The following is a 22,984-nucleotide window of genomic DNA, read 5'->3' as shown; positions in this document are numbered from 1 at the left end:
GGAGCAGGGAAGGGGAGGCAGTTAAAGGGGTGCTGGTGGACAGGGAGAGGGGGATCGAGGGGGGTGGGGAGTAGAGGGACAGCCCACAGGCCTCCAATGAAAGGCCATCGATGCCAAAGGCCGCCGGGGTAAGACCCAGGGCCTTGACCTCCTGAGAGAGGAGGGCGAGCCCGAGGCTCACCTCCTCTGGATGCTCCACAGGGGCAAGCTGGGCAACGGCCGGAGGGGCATCGGAGGAGGGCGAGGGGATGACGGAGGCAGTCTCCGTTTTTTGAGGCTCTGGCTCTGGGGCAGAAGGGGGGGGGGGTGTCCTTTATGGCCGCTGCGGCAACCCCGGCCACCCCTGGCAGGTGGTCAGTGGCCGGGGGTTCGGTGGGTAGACTGGGGCTGGTGGCTCTTTTTGGTGCCTTGCAGGGCATGCCCACCCCGTCCTCCGACGGGGTGGGGTGCTGGGCGTGTGCACTCCTTTTTTTCCCTTTTCCCCCCCACCAGCACCCAGTCCTCTGAGGAGCGGGGCTGGGCAGCAGAGGGGGAAGGGCCAGGGGGCTGAGGCAGCAAGGAGGGAGGGAGGGAAAGAGGGGCCGGGGCAGCAGGGGGAAGGGACAGCCCACCCTGGGGTGGGTCCTGCCCAGGTCCTGCCATTGGCACTGCCTCCCTCTCCTCCATGGACCCGGCCGTTGTGCCCGCTCAGGCGCTGGCGCCTGCTTCTTCTTGTCCGGCACCACCGGTTTGGGCGCCCTCCGATGCCAGAGCAGCGATGGATCCATCCGGGCCGAGAGGAGGAGGGGCGGTCCCAGGGCCTGTCGTGGTCGGGGCGCCGCTGGTCTCGTGGCTGGTGCCCCCCGGGGTCGGAGGAGGTCCCGGGCTCTTTTTCAGGCTGGTCCAGGGGGCAATCCCTCCGGACATGCCCCACTGCCCGGCACACGAAACACCGGGCCTTCCCCAGGGTATAAAACACCTGGTACTGGGCCCCTTGGTAGGGCACCAGTATAGCCCCCTCCTGGGCTACCCTTCCCTGTGCTGCCGCTGGCAACAGTTGTACTCGGGCCTGCCGGCGGAAAGAAAGCACATGACGAAGGGCGGGGTCCTTGCAGCCTAGGAGGAGAGGGCTCAGGACCGACATAGGCCGGCCCAGGGTGGTGAGGAACGGCAGAAGGGCGGAGTTGGGGAGGAAGGGAGGGATGGAGGAGAACACCACTCGCACGCCCAGGTTTTCCAGCGGCTCTAGGGGCACATGCACGCCCCCTACTGCCAAGCCCCTCTCCACCACCTCCTGGGTGGCGGCCTCCAAAGCCAGGAAGAAGACAATCTTCCCAAACATCCGGGAGGCCATCACCACAGCCGCAGGCCCCACCACCCGTGCCAATGCCCGCACGTAGGTTTCCATGTGGGGCGAGGCAGCCACCAGGAGGCAGCAGACTCCATGCCTCCTGGTGAGTGTGGGGAAGGGGCCGCGACCGTTGGGGGTGGTAGTCCTGGCAGAGGCGGAAGGAGCAGGGTGCAAGGCGGCAGCCGCCTCCTGGGTGTACGACCTGGGGGCCAAAGAATAGGAGCTCCCAGGCGCGGTGGTGGGAACAGTGGGGCAGGGAGAAGGGGGAGCTGCACCAGATGTTGCAGCAGCTGGGGTAAGAGCCCCCGCCATGGGACGTTTGGCCTTCCGGGCAGGGCTCTTGCCTTTCTTTTTCGCCTGGCCCTTCCTACCCTTTTAGGGGGTTGGGTTCAGGGCAGGGTTGCCGGAGGACGCCACAGCAGGGGTGGCAGGAGCCCCAGACCCTGCGCCCGCGCCCTCGGCTAATAAAAAAGCTGTGACTCCGGTGGTCCTGGACGAGGAGGCCGCCATTTTGGGGGTGGAGGGGGTGCCAGTGGAGGGAGGAGGGAGGGGGGCATCACCAGATGACCCCCCGCTGGCTGTAGAGGCCATGATGAGGGGTGCAAGGGTGAGGGAATTTTATTGGGGTGGGGCACTTTATGAGAGAGTGGGGGAGGGGAGGAGAAGGGAGGGAGGAAGTGGATGCCTACCCCACCCCCACTGGCCAGGCTGAGGACCCGGCCAGGTGGGGGTGGGGCAGGAGAAGAGAGGGAGGAAAGGGAGGTGCAGGAAGGCCATGACTCCTAGCATAAGATGGTAAGCGGCTCCTGCTACTGCACTGGGATGTGTCGGGGGGTACAATATATGTAAGTGTGTAAATGTGGGGAGGTGAGTGAGTGGAAGGGGAGGGGCTCAGGCACCTAACAGAAAAATAAAGGGGGGGCGTGGGCACAAAAAAAGGAAGGGGGGAAGAACCAGCCAAAGCAGGGGGGTTGGAGGGAAGAGTGTGCCCACGGGTGCCTGAGGGTGGGCCCACAGCAGCTGCTGCTGCAGAGCCCCACAAGAGCGGGGGGGGGAGGAGGAAGGGGCAGATGGTTTGGGTGGGGCCGAGATGGGGAGGGCCCCAGCGGCAGCTGGGTGTGTGGGCAGGGGAGCTGGGGAAGGAGGCAGTGGCTGCAGGGGTGGGGCAGGGACCACACCCTTACACCCCACCCCCAATTACGCAGCCACCCCTGTGGAGCCCCGGTGGGGAGGGGCCCCACCCGAACTCACCCCTCCCCCAAGCCACACCACAGCAAGCTGTGGAGGGGAAGCCCAGCCACCGCCCAAGAAAGCCCCTTACCTCCTGTGAAGCAGTAGGGATGCAGCAGCCAGCAGATGGTAAGGTGGGCCTAAAGTAGGGGCCAGCAGATTCCCCCCCAGAAGATGGAAAAGGGGGGTACCTTCTCCCTGCCAAAAGGCAGGGCAGCAGGAGTCTCCCCACACACCACACACCCAGCAGTTCTAGGAAAAACTAGCTAGGAGGGGTGGAGTGGGGGGGGAGAAGGAAGCTGCCTGCCTAGGGCAGGGAAGAAAGCTGGCCCAAAAGAAGGGGCCAAAAGCAGCCCCAAGCGCGGGGGGGCAAAGCCAGCAGCCAAGGCTACCCACCTCCCACCACCTGACCTCCCAGCCTCAGGGGCCCTAAGCGGGCTCTGTGTAGCAGCTCCCCAGCCCATGGAGACAGGCTGCAGGAGACCCCCAGAAAGAGGAGACACTGGGTGGTGGGGCAATGCGTCTCTGTTCCCTGTCTAGGCCCAGACCTTCATTGGTCAGATAGGCCCTGTGCTCCCTATAAAAGGCTCCCCATCTGGTAGCAGGGGGGAAGGTTTTGGGAGGAGCAGGAGCAGGAGCAGGAGCAGGAGCACAGCGAAAAGGTACCACGGGGAAGTGGTGGGCGAAGTGGCCCAGGGCGTGGCTACTACTATGGGGCAGGGGTAAAGGTCCTGCTGTTTGCTTCTTGTTCTCATAGGGACGCTGGGCTGGAGTCCAGGGTACAGGGTGGGTCTGGACTCCCCCCACCCTTTCCCCGAAGGATCACTTTACTGGAGCAGGCACAGGCCTGCAAGGGGACTGGTATTATTCTCCCTGTACTAGTCCTGCCTCTGATGAGGATGGCTCGCTATGCGGAGACCCCTGCCTTTGGAAGGGCCTGGGCAAAAGGGGGGCCTCAGTGAGTCTCTGAGGCAGTACAGATCTGCCAGGAAGTGCGGGGACCCACAGAGGCTGACAAGGGACTTTGTCACGCTACATATCTTGGTACCTTTCACCCGGGTCAACACCTCCCTCACCTAAAACCCATCCTAATAGGGCCAACCACACCGGAAATATTTATCATTTTTCCATACACACTAAATTCACAACCAAACGAAAAGTTGGATTATTTTACCTTAAATACCTTGTTCTGGGAACACCTGAATAAAGTGAGTTTATGAAGCTTTCTGCTTAGATTTCCCGGGCCCTAGAACAGGGGAAGCCAACCTTTTTTCATCAGAGGCCAAATAGCAATTATTGTCATGTTCCAGGGACCAAACACAAAATAGCCCAACCCCCTGCCTACTGTCCACAGGCTTAAACCCCTCGCAGCTCCAAACCACTCCCCCCATACCTCCTGGCTAAAACCCCATTTACTCAGCCCCAAACTGTCCCCTCCCCCTCAACCTCCAACCCTACCTCACAAGAGCAGGTAAGCTTTGGTGCATTTCCGCTGCTGCTGCTCCTTTTACAGGCCACGGCCACAGCCTTCTCCATTTGGCTCTCCACACCCCTGCCTGCCACATGGGGAGTCCCTACCTTGCCATGCTAAACTAGTGGAACTCATTTTAATTGGTTTTATGGCCAGCTGTTAAACCAATTAAATTGAGTTCCATTTCAGTGCAGCAAGGCAAGTCAGGGAGCCAAGTGGAGGAGGAGTCAGGAAGAGATGGTAGAATCTGGAGCTGCAAATGTCTCCTTTAAAGAGCTATTTATGGCTGGGATGGAGGCACTCAGCTGGCTTTGAAAAATGGCACCACTTCCTTCTTAACTCTGTCTGCTCAGCTGTGTGTCCAAGGCAAGTGCCTCACTCGCCACTTGCCGCACCCTTGTAACAGCTCTGAAAAGAGCATTTGCCTCAATGCGAGAAAATTAACTTCATCCATCACAGAAAATTCCTTTTTTCTATTTTATATCCCTAATTGTGATTTTTAGGGTGTGAGTTTTCTGTCTTCTTTTTTCTTATTCTGTTCTTCACTGAATTTACGGGGGGGTCGGGGGGTGGGATTTTCCTTCTTTGTTCAAGCTCCCTGACCTGGTTTTTGGTTTTAAAACTGAATATGTTTCCATTGTCAGTCCCTCAGATCTTCACTGCTTCTTGACTTCCTTTCTTAATGTTTCCATCATGTTTAATTTGAAGCATTTGGCTTTTATCATGGTTATTCTCTTTAGCTGCTTTTGCTCTCCTTCCCTGCATTTCCTCTTTCAGATATTCTCTTACTGTCTCAGTGGCAGCAATATTCCTTCTTTTTTCTTCTGAACCTACATACAGAGCAGCTGTTTTAGGCACTTTTCTCCCTTGTTGTTACTGCCTTTTTGGTATTTAGAGCACCATAAAGTAACGTGAAGAGAGAAGCATCCAGTATCCTGTTTATCTTTGGATCTACTTACCTGTGCAAGCATTTTCAAATATGAATTTCATAAAAAGCAAACTGAGAAACCAACTGAATAATGAAAGTCTATAGTCCTGCTCAAAAATGAAAATGACAACCTCCTCTTCAAACACTGAATGACTCTCCAAAGAAACCCTGCAACAGAAATCACACTAAAATATCAGTAAGCAGTATAGTTAGGATGCAGAAAATAATTTAATGTCCCATTTCGTTGATATGCATTCACATTAGTTGTGTGTATTTTTGAAAATATGGATAAGCTGAAAACTTTTTATGAGTATACTTAGGATGCTGAAAAGAATTAAATGACCCATTTCATTTATATGAATTCACATTAACAATATATTTGTTTGGGAAAAAAACATAATTGTTGTCTCTACATGCTCACTGTATTTGACAGGCAGAAGCAGAGGGTTCTGACATCTACCATCCTCTAGAGAGAGACGGTTCAAGAGCGAAAGTCAGGAGGACGGCGGTACAAACACACACATAGGCCATGTCTACACTAGCCCAAATCTTTGAAACGGCCATGCAAATGGCCATTTCGAAGATTACTAATGAGGCCCTGAAATGCGTATTCAGTGCCTCATTAGCATGCCGCCGGCCATGGCTCTTTGAAGTTGCCGTTTTTTGCTGCTGTGCAGCTCATCCAGACAGCGGGTCCTTTTCTAGAGGATCCCGCCAACTTCAAAATCCCCTGATTCGTATGTACCACATAGCCTATGTGTGTATTTGTACCACTGTCTTCCTGACTTTTGCTCCTGAACCTTCTCTCTCTCTAGAGGATACTAGATGTCATCTGCTTCTCACTGTCAAATAATATGGAATAAGGGGATTTTGAAGTTGAAGGGGTCCTTTCGAAAAGTACCCATGGTCTAGACGAGCCGCACGGTAGCGAAAGTGGCAATTTCAAAGAGCCGTGGCTGCTGGCATGCTAATGAGGTGCTGAATATGCATTCCAACGCCTCATTAGTAATCTTCGAAATGGCCATTTTGAAGATTTGAGTTAGTGTAGACATAGCCATAAAGTGTGAGGAAATGGAATATGTAAAAAATTTGTGACAGTCCTGCAGTAAACAAACCATTGTGTGTGCACTGTTCTTAAAATAGGGGTTAAAAATATTGCTTAATGTTATTTATTAAGGACTGTCTTGTATTCATATTTATTGTGGCTTTTGAATTATTGATTTTTAACAGAATCTGAAAAAATGGCTTTTCTCACTATTTTGGTTGCAGCCCTCTGAACTAGACAATTCTTTCTGTTTCAGGCTTTTGTACTGTTGCCCATCAGTATAGTATCTGGCCACAATCAAAACTTATCCACAGTTATTTGTTCACATTTTAAAATGAACTTCAATTGTATACATGCCATTTGAGTTCATTTTCATAAGTAGTAAACAAGCTGACTGGTGCTCTTGCTGAAGCAGCATATCATAAGCTAGTTTTGAAGAACAGTCTGAGTTTTGAATATATGAACACTGAGTATTCACATGGAGAGCTTGATTTTGAGGACTATACTACATTTGTCCAGCCATGGAACCCAAATTTACATATATGTCCAATCAAAAGAGCTTGGAATTTTGAATGTCAAATATTGAGAATTAATTTATTTCTTGGAATAAATTACAGATAAGGAATTATCCATAGAAAATATTTGGCAAATAAAAATGTGAGGAAGTAGGTCTTACCCATGAAAGCTCATCACCTAATGTTTGTTAGTCTCAAAGGTGCTACAGGTCTGCTTGTTATTTGTAAAGCTACATATTAATTCTCTGAAACTAATAAATTTGAAATAATCACAATCTCTCTGTGAAGAATTAATAAGCAGAGAAAAAAGCTAAATGCCTTGAATAAATAGTTGATCATTAATTATTTGTTCATGTCCCATGTCTGCTGTACACTATTGTTTTGCTAGCCATTTCCCTAGTTTGTTTCAGCTACCACGGTTAGTAGGAAATCATCACAGATCCTCATTACCTTTCCGCAGTACTGCTATAAATATCAAATAATTTTGGTGCTGGCTTTTACTTCAGTGTGGTGGTTAGTGAACTGGAATACAGTCATCATTTAGCACAATCATCATTTTAGCACAACCACCAGTGGTCTAAAACTTTTATCATCACTATTAATGAGACTTTTATCCATTTTCCTCAAGGCTGTCAACAAAAAATGTTCCAGTCATCAGTCCCACAGAGTCTCTTTAATAATCAATATATGATGAACTTTTCATATAGCTCAGGTTAGTTTTAGATCTCAGAACATTAAATAGTTTCATCCTGTTACCTTGTCCTATATATAATCCTATGCTTTCCTTCCTAAGCATAAAACATTGATTTGACAGTGGAAGAAGCACTTGTGCTCTAATTAAAATTAATGAGTCACTTTTCATATATATTTTGAAGCCAGAAAGGTACATATTTTTTCTCTAGCTATGCTAGAAGGCCTTTTGGTATTCTTTCCTCTGCCTCCAACAGTGTGATTTTATATAGTATTATTTCATTGGCTATGTCTACACTAGAGTAATCTGTTGATAAAAGTTTCTCTCAGAAGATATCTTCTGACAAAACTTCTGTTGACAGATCACAGGTAGACTGCCAAGCAGATTGAAGGAGTGATCTGCTCTGTTGACAGAGAGTGGCCAAATTGCCTGGCTGCTCTCTTAACAAGATGGCCAACCTGAATCATGGCAGACAGGGCTGCCCAGTAACCCAGAAGTGCTGTCTGTCAACAGAGGGAACCCTGGAATGTCCAAACTGGCTTCCTGTTGACAGAATCTGTTGACAGAGGTGTTCTGCCTCATAGGGAGCTGCGAAATGCTGTTGACAGAATGCCTTGGTAATGTGGATGCTCCACAGGTTTTGTTGACAACATGCTATTTTTGTTGACAAAATTCTTTAGTGTAGGCATAGCCAATGAGTAAATTTTAAAAATTTGGATTTTTGTCAGATGACAAAATATTTTTTATGTTAGTCAAGAAATTGGGCCAGGAGTGGTTTAGTGTTCTGACAATAGGCTTACGGCCAGGATGTCCTGTATGCTACTCCCAGCTCTACCACAGATTGTGTAACTTGGCCAATTCATTTCCCCTTTCTGTCCCAGGAGGCACAGTTGAGAAATGGGGAACTGGCCATGGAGTTGTTATTTCCAGTCAAACTTTGGTACATAAAGGTCTATTATCAATCATACAACTTAATACAGCCTTCAATCTGCTTGGATTTCCACCTTAAGACCAAATCAGACAAAGGATTAGATAAACTCTAGCTGTTGTGTTGTGTGTGGTCAGAAGGACACCAGTCTTTAGCTGGATACCAGCTTTGATCTCTGTATGTGCAGTGCTATATTTTGGGGATGAATATTGCACTTAGAAACATTTTTCCATTCTGAAGGTTCTATTCCTTTGAGAAAGATCCTTATACTTAAAGCAAATCATGCGGTCTCAGGTCAATTTATTTTGGTGGCATTATCTTTCATTGAGTTTGGTCTAAGAGTAATGTTCTCTGTATAGAGGTGTTTTATCTTATGAAAGTTATGACTACATTGTATGGTCCAAAAACTTCCATGAAGTCCTGTCTAAAATATCACTCTGCTTCTTAGACATTGCAATGCAGTGGGTTGCTTAAAATGCCAATATTCTTTTCCTCATGTTTACAGAATTATCAAAAATGAAACCATTAGGAAGCCTACAAGTGCGACTCTTTTCCGCTTTATATGGTTTGTGGCACTTCAAGTTCTTTTATTTCAAGTGTAGTTTGTTGTGTTTTTTTCATTAGCCTATTTTCCTACCATCTCATCTTTCAAGTAAGAGGGAAAAGGAGGGGGTACTTTACAGATAGCTATTACGGGAGAAAATTTCAGAAAGAAAGTAATTTCCCATCTATAACTATGGTCTATAGAAAGTTAGCTTGTCTGTAGGAAAGCAAATCCTGAATGTTTGTTGGTTGTTAGCACTTTTCTTTCAAACATAATGGCAGAAAAGTATGTCTATTGTGGTTTAGACTTGGTTGAGATTTTATTGCAATTATAATGCATGAAAAGAAGAAAGAGTTTTGACATGGGTTCATCCATGGTGTTACATTTTCACTTTATTTATTTCTTAGCTGGCACTTCAATTTAATTCTGAGGCCTTAAATCCACTGTAAAGCCTCAAAAGAATTTGGCATGGTTTGAGGATCAGAGAGGCTTCTGAGGAATCAATTTGCAGCAGGGGCTAAAGAGCAGGTATTCAGAAGGGAAGGCAGGGAGATGATGGACTTTAGGACATGGTCCACCAGAAAATGTTTGATGTCAAGTATCAAGTGATGAAATAGAGTGTGATGATGGAAAAAAAAAACACATTCTTAAAAAGATGGCATTGAAGGTGCAGTAGCAGTGGATATAAAATTCAACTGATAGTGAGGTACAGTGTTGTTTTCAAAAGATACTACATCTCCAAATACTAATCCATTTTCTGCTAAATAGTGGTGGGTGTACATTACAGAAAGGAGATCACTTTGGATATGAAGTTTCAAGTTTCATTGTTTATCCATAGTTTACCTGAACTATCCACGATTCATGGGCCTGGAAAACTGGTTAGAAAATATATTGAATAAGTCAAGTTGCAAGATACAAGAATCAGAAAGTGTGCTTTCAGCCTACAATGGTGGTTGTTATTATATTACATGCACACATCTCATAGAACTAGAAGGGACCGTGGGAGGTCATTGAGTCCAGTCTCTGGCCCTCTTGGCAGGACTAAACACCATCCCCCTCCTATTTGCTCCAGATCCCTAAATGGCCCCCTCAATAATTGAACTCACAACCCTGGGTTTAGCAGGCCAATGAACATGTGAAATAGAGAGTGAGTGTGTGTGTGATACCCAGTAGAGGCCTGCTTCTGTAAACAGAGATCTGAGGATGCAACAGACAGAAACAAAGCTAGGTCACTTTTCTTCCCCTCAAGTTCCATGAGCACTAACTGCAGAGAGTGAAAAGAAGATGGAAACTTGACTGAGCTCCGATGAGACCTAGGAAAAGATTTCTGATTAGCGTTGACAGGCCCATGTTCCATTACTTCTTGAAGAGAAGTATACCAGAAGGAATGTCTCCTACAGGAGTAGCCAATAACGGAACTACAGGCCAGATGTAGGTCACCAGGATTAGCCCTGGTGAGGATGCCAGATGATTTATTTACCTGAGCATCCATAGCTCCCGTTGGCCAAGAATAGACAACCATGGCCAATGGGAGCAGAGAGTGGCTGTACCTGTGGACACTCAGGTAAATAAAGTGTTTGTCATCCTGACAGGGATTAAAACTGGTGCACTGCATCTAGCCTGCAAGCTGCTTATTGTCTACCCCTGAAGAACTAGGCCTTAGGAGCTCAATGAGGTATAGTAACTTTTACTTCATATGGACTTTCAGTAGGAGTGGGATTGAAACTACTTGGTTGACCTTCTACTGTACGGGTTACATTAATTGGTCATCAGCTAGTTGCACCTTTTACTTTATGGTAACCCTATTAAAGCATTCCTCTGCTAACTCTGGGGTTTGCAAGTCATAATACTGTTGGCTAGAGCCTGTATAGCCCAGCCTTTGGAGCATCTACAGCACTTCCCTCTGGGCTTGTGGTGCCCTGAGCACACTAGCAGGTACATGGAGGAGCCTTGGACACCACATCACTCACAGCAGCACCTGCAGTAGATTCAATTACATTGTTATTTCTTAGACAATGACAGTACATTGTTAGTGTAGTCTTGATCTCTGGTTCCAGCCCTGTGCTGTTATTTTATTAGGATTGTTTAGGGCTGTTTTAGAAGCTAGTCTGACTAAGTTTGGCTGAGGTCTAATGATTTTTCCCCTGAACTGGACTTTTGCTTTCAAAGGAATGAGATAGACATTTGTTGTCATCATTTCTGAAAATCATTTAAGTCCATTCCTGTAAATGGTTGTAGCCAGCAATGTCTATCTCATAAAACAGAAATTTAATGTCTTCTGATAACTACTGCACTCACAGATATGTTTCTCTAACCTTATGTTCATAGAGGTCTCTCTGCAATATGCACTAATACGAACAAGCAAATATTAATAAAGCTGCACTTCTAACCCTGAGTTGCCTGTAACTTTGACTTCCAAAATCTCATGCAGTTTTCCAGCATAAATCCCTACAGATGATGCTTTTACTTCTTTTTTCTTCTTTTATTATACTTCATAATACTTAGTCATGAAAATGGCTTTTGAGGTCTGCTAGAAGAAGAAAACGTACGCAATTTCTGTGATTACACTAGTGAGTTTTGTCAACAAAACTCATGGGCCGTTTCTACACAGGCCACTTTCTTTGAAAGTGTCATGGTAATACACAGCCCAAAATATGCTAATGAGGCACAGATGCAAATTCCCTGTGCCTCATTAGCATATGGTCACGTGATTTGGAGACCAGAAGACTGTTCTTCTGGACTCCAAAATGCTGTTTAGAAGCGCGACCCCCGGGGGGTCTTCCAGAAGGAAGTCCTTCTTCTGGAGGCCCCTTCTTCCCAAAAAATTTAGCAGAAGGGCAATACAGCTGGTCTGTCAACAGAGCGGAGTGCTCTTCCAATTGGCTTTTGTGTGTGGCTGTACTCTGTCGACAGAAGCTTTGTGGGGAAATCTCTTCAGACAGTGACTTCTGTTGACAGAGTGCTGTAGTGTAACTGTAGCCAATTACTTTGATTTTTCATGAGTTGATTTCAAGAACCTGATATGGTAAAATCCTTAAGGTTTCTTGGAAAAGTGTGGTGAACACAAGTTCCCAGGATGGCAGGGAGGAGGAGACAAGGATTTGATTGTTGATTTTGATTTACTCAAGTCTTTCTTTCTTTCTTGCTTTCTTTCTTTCTTTCTCCAAGACAAAATCTTCAAAATGTAGAAACAATGTTAACACAGGTCATTAGAAGTTCAATCAAATGTTAAGTCAATTGGCACATCCATTCTGGATTAGTTGTTCTTTCTCTGAAATCAGTTTTATATGTGAGTAACAGAAGATCTCATCCACATTTCTGAAAAATTAGAACTAATAAGCCTGTCTTATCTCTTGCTTAGCTTAACAAACCTGGAGTAAATCTACCGAAATAAATACCAGTACAATATTTCAGTGAAAGACAAATCAAGTCTCACATTGATAAAAATGATTTAATGGGTGATCTTTTTCACTCATTTACAAAATAATGTACAAAAATACCAGCATTATATATCTGTCTATTCTATAGTGGTGTAAGATAGGAAATAAGGATTTTATCATTATTTTAGTCTTTTATTTGTTGGCCAATTGTTCTATTTATTTTTAACATAATGCAAAATGTTCACTCATCTCAGGGCCTAAATTCATTTTCACTACAGAGTCCTCTGTGGATACTTACTCCAGCGTGTTCACCTCAAAACCTTTTTCCCACTAGTATGTGCCAGTACTGCGTACTGGCACTTCCTTGCCAGGGCTACCATCACTGGAGCTGCCAGCAGGGCTCATCGTCCCTCCTGGCTCCAGCTGCAGGACTGCCAGAGCCCCACCAGTTCTACAGCAGTGCGGTGACAGAACTGGAGCCTCCACAAGCCAAACTCCCCACCAGTCCTGCAGCAGTGCGGGGCATGAGCCGCGGAATCCATGTGGGGCTGAGAGCCAGAGACCCTGCCAGCCCTGCAACAGCACACGGCCAGGAGCCAGAGCCAGAGCCTCTGCTTGCCCCACAGAAGCAAGGACCAGGAACTGGATCCCCCACTGCCTCTTCAGCAACCCCAGCCGCAGGAACCTAGTGAGGGTGGGAGGAGGTAAGAAGCCATGACAGCTCTTCATTTATACAAAAAAAAAAACACCCTTTCTCCTGTATCAGGAGATGTGCAGCACAGAGTAACGACCACAGGAGAGATTCTCTGCTGGCTGTTCATTATGATTATGGCTAAACTACAGCCTTATTTCTGACATGTCAATTCAAAATAACTTATTTTGAAATAATGCTTCCACACCTGAAAGTTATCTCAAAATAACATCTTTCCTTTGAGAAATATAGTGTCCACACCTGTTGGACACTAACTTGCATAAAAGGCCACCCAGAAGCAGTTCAGGAAGGGCATCGGACTAGCAGTTCCTTCTTATGACTGCTGCTTGAGGGTCTCTGAGGCTTGTTCTTAGAAAGACCACCCTGGACAGCTGCTCCTCACATTCTTCTGCTGGCTTGCCTACCTTCTCAAGGAATAGCGGAGCATTCACACCACTTGCTGTGGTTGCCCTGCCCCAGAACAGCATAGCAGCCTACTCTATCCTGGCTCTTCCCCTCTCCATGTTGAGCCCATGTAGCGGACCTTCCTCTCCCAGCTGCAGGAGCTGATCCACCAGCTGGAGGCTACCTTCCAGGAATCGGTTCATGAGCCCCACTACACATACCTGGAGTGGTTCCTTTCAGCCTCTCTCCACAGGTGATATGGCAGAGATAATTGGGGCTGATACCTCACAGGGATTGGATCTGAAGGAGTCCCCCCAGTTTCTAAGACATGGAATGTGCAGTCCTAGGGATGGGAGTTCTATGAACACCAGCCCTAAGAGAAAAAGACGGGTGGTGGTGGTCAGGAGCTCCCTCCCAAGAGGGACAGAGTCATCCATCTGCAATTCGGACCTAGAATCCTGGCAAGTTTGCTGCCTGCCTGCAGCTAGAAACTGGGATATTACAGAGTCCCTGCCAAAAATTGTTAAACCTGTAGACTATTACCTCTTCCTACTTCTCCATGTAGGAACCAATGATACAGTTAAACACAACTTTGAAGAGATCACAGTGGATTACATAACCCTAGGATGGAATACCAAGGAATATGGTGCCCAAGTGGTATTCTTGTCTATTCTTCCAATGGAAGGAAGGGGTTCGTGTAGGGATCATCGAACCACAGAGGTAAATGCATAAGAACATAAGAACATAAGAATGGCCATACTGGGTCAGACCAAAGGTCCATCCAGCCCAGCATCCCATCTGCCGACGGTGGCCAATGCCAGGTGCCCCAGAGAAGGAGAACAGAAGACAACGATCAAGTGATTTATCTCCTGCCATCCATCTTCTGCCCTTGTTCTGAAGGCTAGGGCACCATACTTTATCCCTGGCTAATAGCCATTTATGGACCTAACCTGCAAAAATTTATCAAGCTCTTTTTTAAACCCTAATAGAGTCCTGGCCTTCACAGCCTCCTCGGGCAAGGAGTTCCACAGGTTGACTGTGCGCTGTGTGAAGAAAAATTTCCTTTTATTAGTTTTGAACCTACTACCCATCAATTTCATTTGGTGTCCCCTAGTTCTTGTATTATGGGAAAAGGTAAATAATTTTTCTATATTCACTTTCTCCACACCATTCATGATTTTATATACCTCTATCATATCGCCCCTCAATCGCCTCTTTTCCAAACTGAAAAGTCCCAGTCCAAGGACCCGTTCCAAGCCCCTAATCATCTTAGTCGCCTTTTTCTGAACCTTTTCTAATGCCAGGTTGTGTAGTTCTGTACAGGGTGTAGCAGGGAAGGATTAGGTTTCTCTGACCATGGGATTCTCTTTCGTGAACAGGGATTGCTGGGAAGAGGTGGGATCCACCTAACGAAGAGAGGAAAAGCATCTTTGTGGGCAAGCTTGCAAACCTAGTGAGGAGTGCTTTAAATTAGGTTCGTTGGGGGAAGGTGACACAAGCCCTGTGGTAAGTGGGGAGGGAGGAGGGAACAATCAAGTGGGTTTCCTGGGTGAAGAGTAGAAAGTGGGCCAATCACCCCCTTCTCTAAGATGCTGGAACACTAATGCCAGAAGCCTATGGAACAAACAGGAAGAATTAGAGGCCCTGGCACAGTCAAAGTATGAGGTGGTTGGAATAACGGAGACTTGGTGGGACGATTCACATAAGTGCAGCACAGTCATGGAAAGTTATAAGCTGTTTATGAAGGACAGACAGGGGAGAAAAGGAGGAGGAGTTGTGCTCTATGTGAGGGAGCAGTATGATTTCTCAGAGCGCCAGTATAAGGAGGGAGAAAATCCAAATGAGTGTCTTTGAGTTAAGCTTAGAGGTGGAAGTAACAGAGGTGATGTTGTAGGTGGTGTCTGCTATAGATCGCCATATCAGGGAGATGAGATAGGTGAGGCTTTCTTCAGGCAGCTAAGTGAAGCTTCCAAATCACCAGCCCTGGTTCTCATAGGAGACTTTAATCATCCAGACATTTGTTGAGAGACCAATACATCAGCACACAGACAATCCAGGAAGTTTTTGGAGAATGTTGGGGATAACTTCTTGGTACAAGTTCTGAAGAAACCAACCAGGGGCCATGACAACTTGAGCTGCTGCTCACAAACAGGGAAGAACAAGAAGAAGAAATAGAAGCGGGTGGAAACCTGGGCTGCAGTGACCATGAGATCGTAGATTTCAGGGTACGGACAAAAGGAAGAAAGGGGAACAGTAACACACAGACCCTTGATTTCAAAAAGAGCAGACTTTGACTCCCTGAGAGAACTGATGAGCAGGATTCCTTGGGAAATGAAGATGAAGGGGAAGAGTCCAAGAGAACTAGCAATATTTTAAAGCAGTCTTACTGAAAGCACAGGAACAAACCATCCCGCTGCACAGTAAGAAATGCAAACATGGTAGGCAACCAGCTTGGCTTAACAGGAAAATCCTTAGTCAGCTTAAAGTCAAAAAGGATGCATAAAAGAAATGGAAACATGGACAGTTGACTAAGGAGGAGTATAAACATACGGCTGGAGAATGTCGGGGAGTAATCAGGAAAGCAAAAGCACAATTGAAACTGCAGCTGGCAAGGGATGTGAAGAGTGACAAGAAGGATTTATATAGGCATGTTAACAATATCAGAGAATGTGTGGGGCCATTACTGGATGAGGGAGGTAACCTAGTGACAGATGATGCTGGAAAAGCTGAAGTACTCAATGCTTTTTTTGCCTCAGTCTTCACGGCCAAAGTCAACTTCCGCATGACAGTCATGTTGTATGGGATGGTGGAGGGAAGCCATCTGCGGGGAAGGAACAAGTTCTGAGCCATCTAGAAAAACTAGATGTACATAAATCCATGAGTCTGGATTTAATGCACCCAAGGGTACTGAGGGAATTAGCAAAGTTCATTGCTGAACTTTTGGGCATTATCTTTGAAGACTCTTGAAGATAAGGGGAGATACCGGATGACTGGAAAAAGACAAACGTAGTGCCCATTTTTAAAAAAGGAAAGAAGGACAATCAAGGGAAGTATAGATTGGTCAGCCCTACCTCAATCCCTGGGAAAATAATGGAGGGAATCCTCAAGGAATCCATTTGGAAGCACTTGGAAGAGGGGAAAGTGATCAAAAGTAGCAAACATGGATTCACCATGGGCAAGTCCTGCCTGACCAATCTGATTAGCTACTATGATGAGGTAAGAGGCTGTATGGACATGGGGCAGTCAGTGAATGCGATATACCCTGAATTCACTAAAGCTTTTGATATGGTCTCCCACGACATTCTTGTCCATAAGTTAAGGAAATATGGATTGGATCTTGGACTATAAAATGGATAGAAAGTTGGCATGACGGTCAGGCCCAACAGATAGGGGTCAATGGCCCAATATCTGCAGGATGGTTGGTTTCAAGTGTCGCAAGGCTCGGTTCTGGAGCTGGTGTTATTCAACATCTTTATTAATGACTTGGATGAGGGACTGGATTGCACCCTCAGCAAGTTTGTGGATGACACTATACTAGGGGGAGAGGTAGATACATTGGAGAGTGGAGAGAGAATCCAGAGTGACCTGGATAAATTGGAGGACTGGGCCAAAAGAAATCTGATGCGGTTCAACAAGGAGAAGTGTAGAGTCCTGCACCTGGGGCAGAAGAATCCCAAGCGTTGTTGTAGGCTGGGGGCCGACTGGCTTAGCAGCAATACTACGGAAAGAGACCTAGGGGTTATGGTGGATGAAAGGCTGGATATGAGAGTATCCAGTGTGCCCTTGTAGCCAAGAAGGCTGACAGCATACTAGGGTGTATTAAGAGGAGCAATTTGAGCAGACCTAGAGAAGAAGTTATTCCCCTCTATTTGGCACTGATGAGGCCACATCTAGAATATTGTATCCAGTTTTGGGCCCCCCCAGTGTAAAAAGGATGTGGATTTGCTGGAGCAGGTACAGCAGAGGGTAACAAAAATTATTAAGGGGCTGGATCACAAGACCTATGAGGATAGGCTGAGGGATGTGGGCTTGTTCAATTTACAGAAGAGAAGACTGAGGGGTGATTTAATAGCAGCCTTCAACTTCCTGAAGGGGAGCTCTAAAGAGGATGGTGAGAAACTGTTCTTATTGTTGTCAGATGGCAGAACAAGGAGTACTGGTCTGAAGTTGAAGAGGGAGAGGTGTAGGTTAGATATTAGGAAAAGCTACTCCACCAGGAGGGTGGTGAAGCATTGGAATGCCTTGCCTAGAAAGGTGATGGATTATCCATCCTGTGAGCTTTTTAAGTTCTGGCTTGACAAGGTCCTGGCTAGGATGATTTAGTGGGGCTTGATCCTGCCTGAAGCCGGGGGCTGGACTAGATGACCTCCTGAGGTCCCTTCCAGCCCTGTGATTCTGTGGTGAGGAGACCAGCAATGGCTACAGAACTTGATAATGAAGAAGGTCACCTTCCTGGAGCTCTGCAATTGACTTGCCCCTACCTTTCAGCAATGAAACTTACACATGAAGCCCTTCACCTCCCTCCAGAATCAGGCAGCCACTGCACCATGGAAACTCACCATGCTGGAGAGCTATTGATCTGACAGGAACCAGTTCAGCGGGGGAAAGTCAACCACCAGGGACCTGCTTGTGCAGGTAGGGCACTTCTGGCCCTTAAGGCCACACAAGGGGAAGGGTAGGATGGGATGGGTGGCTCTGGAGAACAGGTGGAGTGAGTTAGGGTTGTTGCGAGCCCCTGCTCCAGGAGGGTTCCCTCTGTCCTGCCCTCATGAAACCTGGCCAGTTGTGGGTACGTCTGCTGGGGCTTGCTCCCAGTGATGCGGGGAGGAGGACCAAGAAAGGAAAGCATGCAGGTGCCCTGACATCCCTGTGATGTCCAACTCTGCCTCACTAGTGATCAGGGCTATCAATGGCACATATGGATGCTGTTATTTTGGTATTCAGTGCCCTGGGTTTCCCCAGCTGCAGGGGAGACCACTGAGAGGATACACTTCTGCACTTGTGCGCCAGAACACCGGGTGTCCACTTACATCAACTGCAAGGGATATTTTTCAGTCATCTTGCGGTCCATGACCAATGTGTTCATGGATGTCAGCATCTGGTGGCTGGGGAAGGTGCATGATGCCCATGTGTTCTGGAACTCCTGTGTATATGAACAGCTGCATGCCAGGACCTTCTTCCCTGACTGCACAATCAGGGTCAGAGACATAGGCTTGCCTGTCTGCCTCCTGGGGGATGCTGTCTATCCCCTCATGCCATGGCTGATGAACTCCTACGCTGGCCATCTGAAGGTTATGTCCATGGGTCCAAGGTGGTTGGTCTGAGTGTTGTGAGGCACACTCTCATTGGAGCTGCTCTGGCTGTGGAGAACAAGGATGGGTGGTCAGTCATTCCATGGTACATGGAGATTTGTTCCCATGAGTGAGCTGAGAATGACAGTGCCCAGCTCCACCAGAGCATCATGCAGGGAGCCAGGCCATGTATACTCATGCCACTGTCCTCTGGTGTGCCTGGGAGTCGGGGCTGGCACAGGGCTGCAGGCATGCCTGTATGCCATGTGCGGGACTGCTGAGTGTGTATGCATTTCACTGCCTCCTGCCTCCCTCATGTGGTGGCCTGTGGAGGGCACCCTGGAAGCTTGGAGGCCCCTTAACTCAAAATAACCCGTTCCCTGAAATAACAAAACTTAGTTCAAAATATCTATTTCAAGGTAACCATTATTCCTTGCGGAATGAGAATTACAGATTTTGAATGAACAAAGTTGCTGTTTCGAAGTTATTTCAAAATAGCAGATGCATAGTTTAGATGACCGCAAAGTTATTTCAAGTGATGCTATCTTGAAATAACTTTATAGTATAGTCATAGTCTTCTCATGTGCTTCTGATGCTATTATAAACTGCTCAAGCTTTTCACTTTTTATTTATGGTACTATCAAAAACTTTTGATTGATTTAGGACCTGGTAATACATGTATACAGCAGGGAATACAGTTCAAGAACATTAACACAGTAAACCTACAAAACTAGCAAAAACCTGTGGTTGCAATTCTCAAATCCCAGGGCTATGGAATTGAGTTTGGAGGGCTCACACTATGGTTGTTAAAAACAGACCTTTGACTTGAGCCTGGAGAGCATCTCCCTTTGCTTCTGAGCCCCAGAGTGTCTGCATTGCTATTTTTAGTTTGGTAATACAAATTTCACAAGCCCAAGTTTGAGACCCAAATTCTGTGACTTGCTTCTATGGGGTTCTGTTTGCTGCGTCCAATAAGGCAGTAGCAGAGTTAGGCATGGAACCCAGTCATCCTGACTCCTATAGATATTCGCTTTCCTGAACAGACTTCATTCCCTCCAAAGTATCCTGGCAAAATTTAAAATAAAAAAAAATATTAGTGGGGAAATAACCTCAATATGATAAGCCTTTTTTTTTGTTAACACAGAACAAATGAGAAGTTTATACAGCTGATAGAAAAATACACTTGAAACAATCCCCATTTAAAATACTTAAAAATTAACAATCCTTTTCTCATGAACTCTGAAAAAAGCCTGTAGTTTTGAAAAATTCAATCATTTAAATAAAGCATGTTTGTTTTTCTTTTATTTTCCAAAAAAAACTAAATGAGTTAAGCACCTGAGCAATGCTGGGTAAATCTGCTAGTCTGATATATAGTGCTTATTGAGTACATCATTCCTTACCACAGAAATCCTTTACATTCCTCATTCTTACTTCTTGCTGTAATTTAAATCTATCAAATTATTCTGTGTGCCTTTCATTCCTTGATTATGTTCCCTTTGTACTAACATATTTATGCCACATGTAACACGGTCCATTAGAAAATATATAATAGTTACTACAGAAAGGGCTATTACTGTTGAATACAGAAATATTTTTATAAGAGTTAGGTATAGATAATTGTCTCCTAATTAAGAAGCTCTAAAGAGACTACTGCTCCCAAATTTCTCAGGGTTTTAGGACCGGACGTGCAGCATATACCAGTAACTTGGAAGACTCCCATTGATGGGAATGATCTTAGATTCAGTCCCATAATTTAACAAACAGCATGTTAGGGCAAATGGTTTATAGATAAGGAGTTGTCATCCCAGTCTGTGTCTTTAAAGAAAATCTGTCTTCAAGATATGATTTTCCGTTTCGATTACTCTTCGTATATGTGAGAATTGAAGAGCTTGGTAGTGTGAGAGTTACCGATAAACAGAGAGACAACCACTGTCAGACAGGAAAGGACTGTCAAGCCAACTGAGAAAACCACTAAAATGTATTTCAGTACAGAGGTACTGGTGCCTCATACACTCAGTGCTACATTGTTGCACCATTACCTCCACTAAATGAGAGGTTTCTGTTTGCTTGCCTTTCTAATATTTTTAACTTAATTTATAAAGGAATAGTAATGTGCACCCAGATAAAGTAGCACAAAAAGAAAAGGAGAATTTAAGAAGAATTTCAAGGCTTATTAATTTTATTCTACTAAATTTGTATGTTGTATCTGAGAACATTAAAGGACATTACGAAATGGAGCTATAGCATTGTGTTGTTCCTCCTTTAATATATTTTACAAGCAATAACTGAATTTCACAACATAGATTATTATGCCCATATTAAAGGTGCACTGCTCAATCAGAGCGAGGTTATGGTGCCAATGGTGGGAAACATCAAGCAAGATACACTGCTTAAACTAATCCCTTCTAAGGCAACTTTGTATCAAACCACAAATCAGCAAACTCACTTTAACCTATCTCTCTATCTATGTAGTCGTAACGTAACCTACCAGATTCTCTGGTAAATTTAGCTGGACTATTAAAGAAGATGTAGAGCTAATTTTTGTCACGGGATGTAAATGTAATGTAAATGTGCTGACTAATCTGGCTCATGATATGTAAACAGTCTCAGAAGCTTGGTTCCCTTCTACCTGCAGATGATGTGAGCTTTAGTTATCCATAAGTATCTTCACTGAAATCCATTTACTTAGAACACTCTGGGATGAATGAATTGGGTTCCTCATTCTCATGTAAATGATTTAGCTCTGTACCAGTTAATTCATGACTGATGGGTCAGGACCTTGGAATGTCCCCCGGGGTGGCAAGGCACCACTGACTCTCCTCCTCCCCTACCGCCTTCTTTGCCATCCTGGACCCCTTTTTCTTGTTCTTGCCGAGCCAGGCTCCTCAGTCTCTTCTAGCAAAATCCCTCAGCAAGGCCACACTCAACTGGAAATATAGACACTGAGTTCAGTTCTGGCAGGACCTAACTTAAAAGATTTATTTCAGCACTCAGATGTTCCTCTCCTCCTCATTGGGGCACAAACTCAAGTTTGCCTCCTTCCCCAATATAAAGGAAGATACACAGCTTCTCTCCACCTCTTATAAGTTACATAAACTGGGTTGTATTATAATTCAGAAGTAAGTTTAACTGTGAACTTGTGTATTTAAGTGGTTAAAGAGGTAGCAAGCACAAGTCTGATTAATTAAGAAAGTAATACAAAGTTGGACAAATGGGATAATCTTATAAAGTAAAATTGTAACCTTTCTAATGATACTTTACATGAGGTATCTTTCATAAATCATCTCATTTACTCTATATTTATATCATAAGCATACTTTCATAAATCATAAGGAATGCCACATCACACCATGATGATTCATGAGTGTTTACAGTCAGGACTTTCGTCTTAGTCAGATTTCTCATGAAATTAAAAATAAATGTGCAAAACATCATGTATATGAGCACAGTTTAAAGTAACTAACTACATTGGTAATTAACAAACCTCAGGGGCTGCAGACGTCTGACAGAATAAACACCCAAAAGATTTCTGTATTAATGCTATCTTTCTTTGAACTGACTGGCCCAGATTCTTAGTAGGTATAAATTAACATTAATACCTTGAAATCAGTGGTGTGATCTGATTTGTGCCAGCTAAATTGAATAAGCTTGCAGCTTATTGAATATCTAAACTTTGTGCTCAAACTTACTCTCACTGAAGTAAAGGCAAAACTCCCATTAAGGGACCATGTTAGAATATAAGTCAAGAGGAACATCGACTTCTAAAAGAGGATAATCTTTTTAAAACTCATCCAGATATAACTTCTATTAAAATAAGATGATCAGGGTTTAAAAATACAAACTATAAGAGTTTTCATGTTTTACTTTTATTTCTGTCCTAACCCAACTGATGAAGTATTGGAAGGGGGTTTTATCTTGGTACCCTGAAAGTATTCTAAATTTAGTACATGGCAGAGCACCTAACTGACAGGCTATATCATGCCCTGTATAATCATCCTAGAGCTTTCAAAAGAAATATGTGGGGGGAAATATATAAATCCATGACAGCCACTATGAGTTTAAATTAAACCACACTGAGGACATGATAAAGCTCTCAGTAAAATTTCCAAATTTCTTATGCTATCAGATTTATTAATAACAAGAGACCTGGTTCAAATCTCTCAATGAAGTAAATCAAATTTAATTCCATTCAAATTATGAGAGCTGCAATGATAGACTTGCTCCAACATAAGAATCCAGCCCAATATTCTTTTTGTATTGTTACCAACCCCATACATTTGCTTCAAATGTCTCTTCTGATTAACAGTAACCATTGAAAAATGCTATCAAAAAGTATTTTATCTGATGGAATTTTATAATACGACATTTTAAGTGATGGACTAGATTTTTATTTATGTTGTCGTAGATCTAGAATAATTCCAGTGAAGTCAATGGTAACTAGGCTATGTCAGGTTCAGACAAATATAGCAGAAGTTGGATCAATTCTAAAGTGAGGTCATTCAATACAAACTCTGATAGGTGTGGGTGGGTATGTA

Source organism: Carettochelys insculpta, chromosome 6 (genome assembly GCF_033958435.1).
Source record: "Carettochelys insculpta isolate YL-2023 chromosome 6, ASM3395843v1, whole genome shotgun sequence".
Taxonomy (NCBI): domain Eukaryota; kingdom Metazoa; phylum Chordata; order Testudines; family Carettochelyidae; genus Carettochelys; species Carettochelys insculpta.
Note: the sequence above shows the minus strand (reverse complement) of the source record.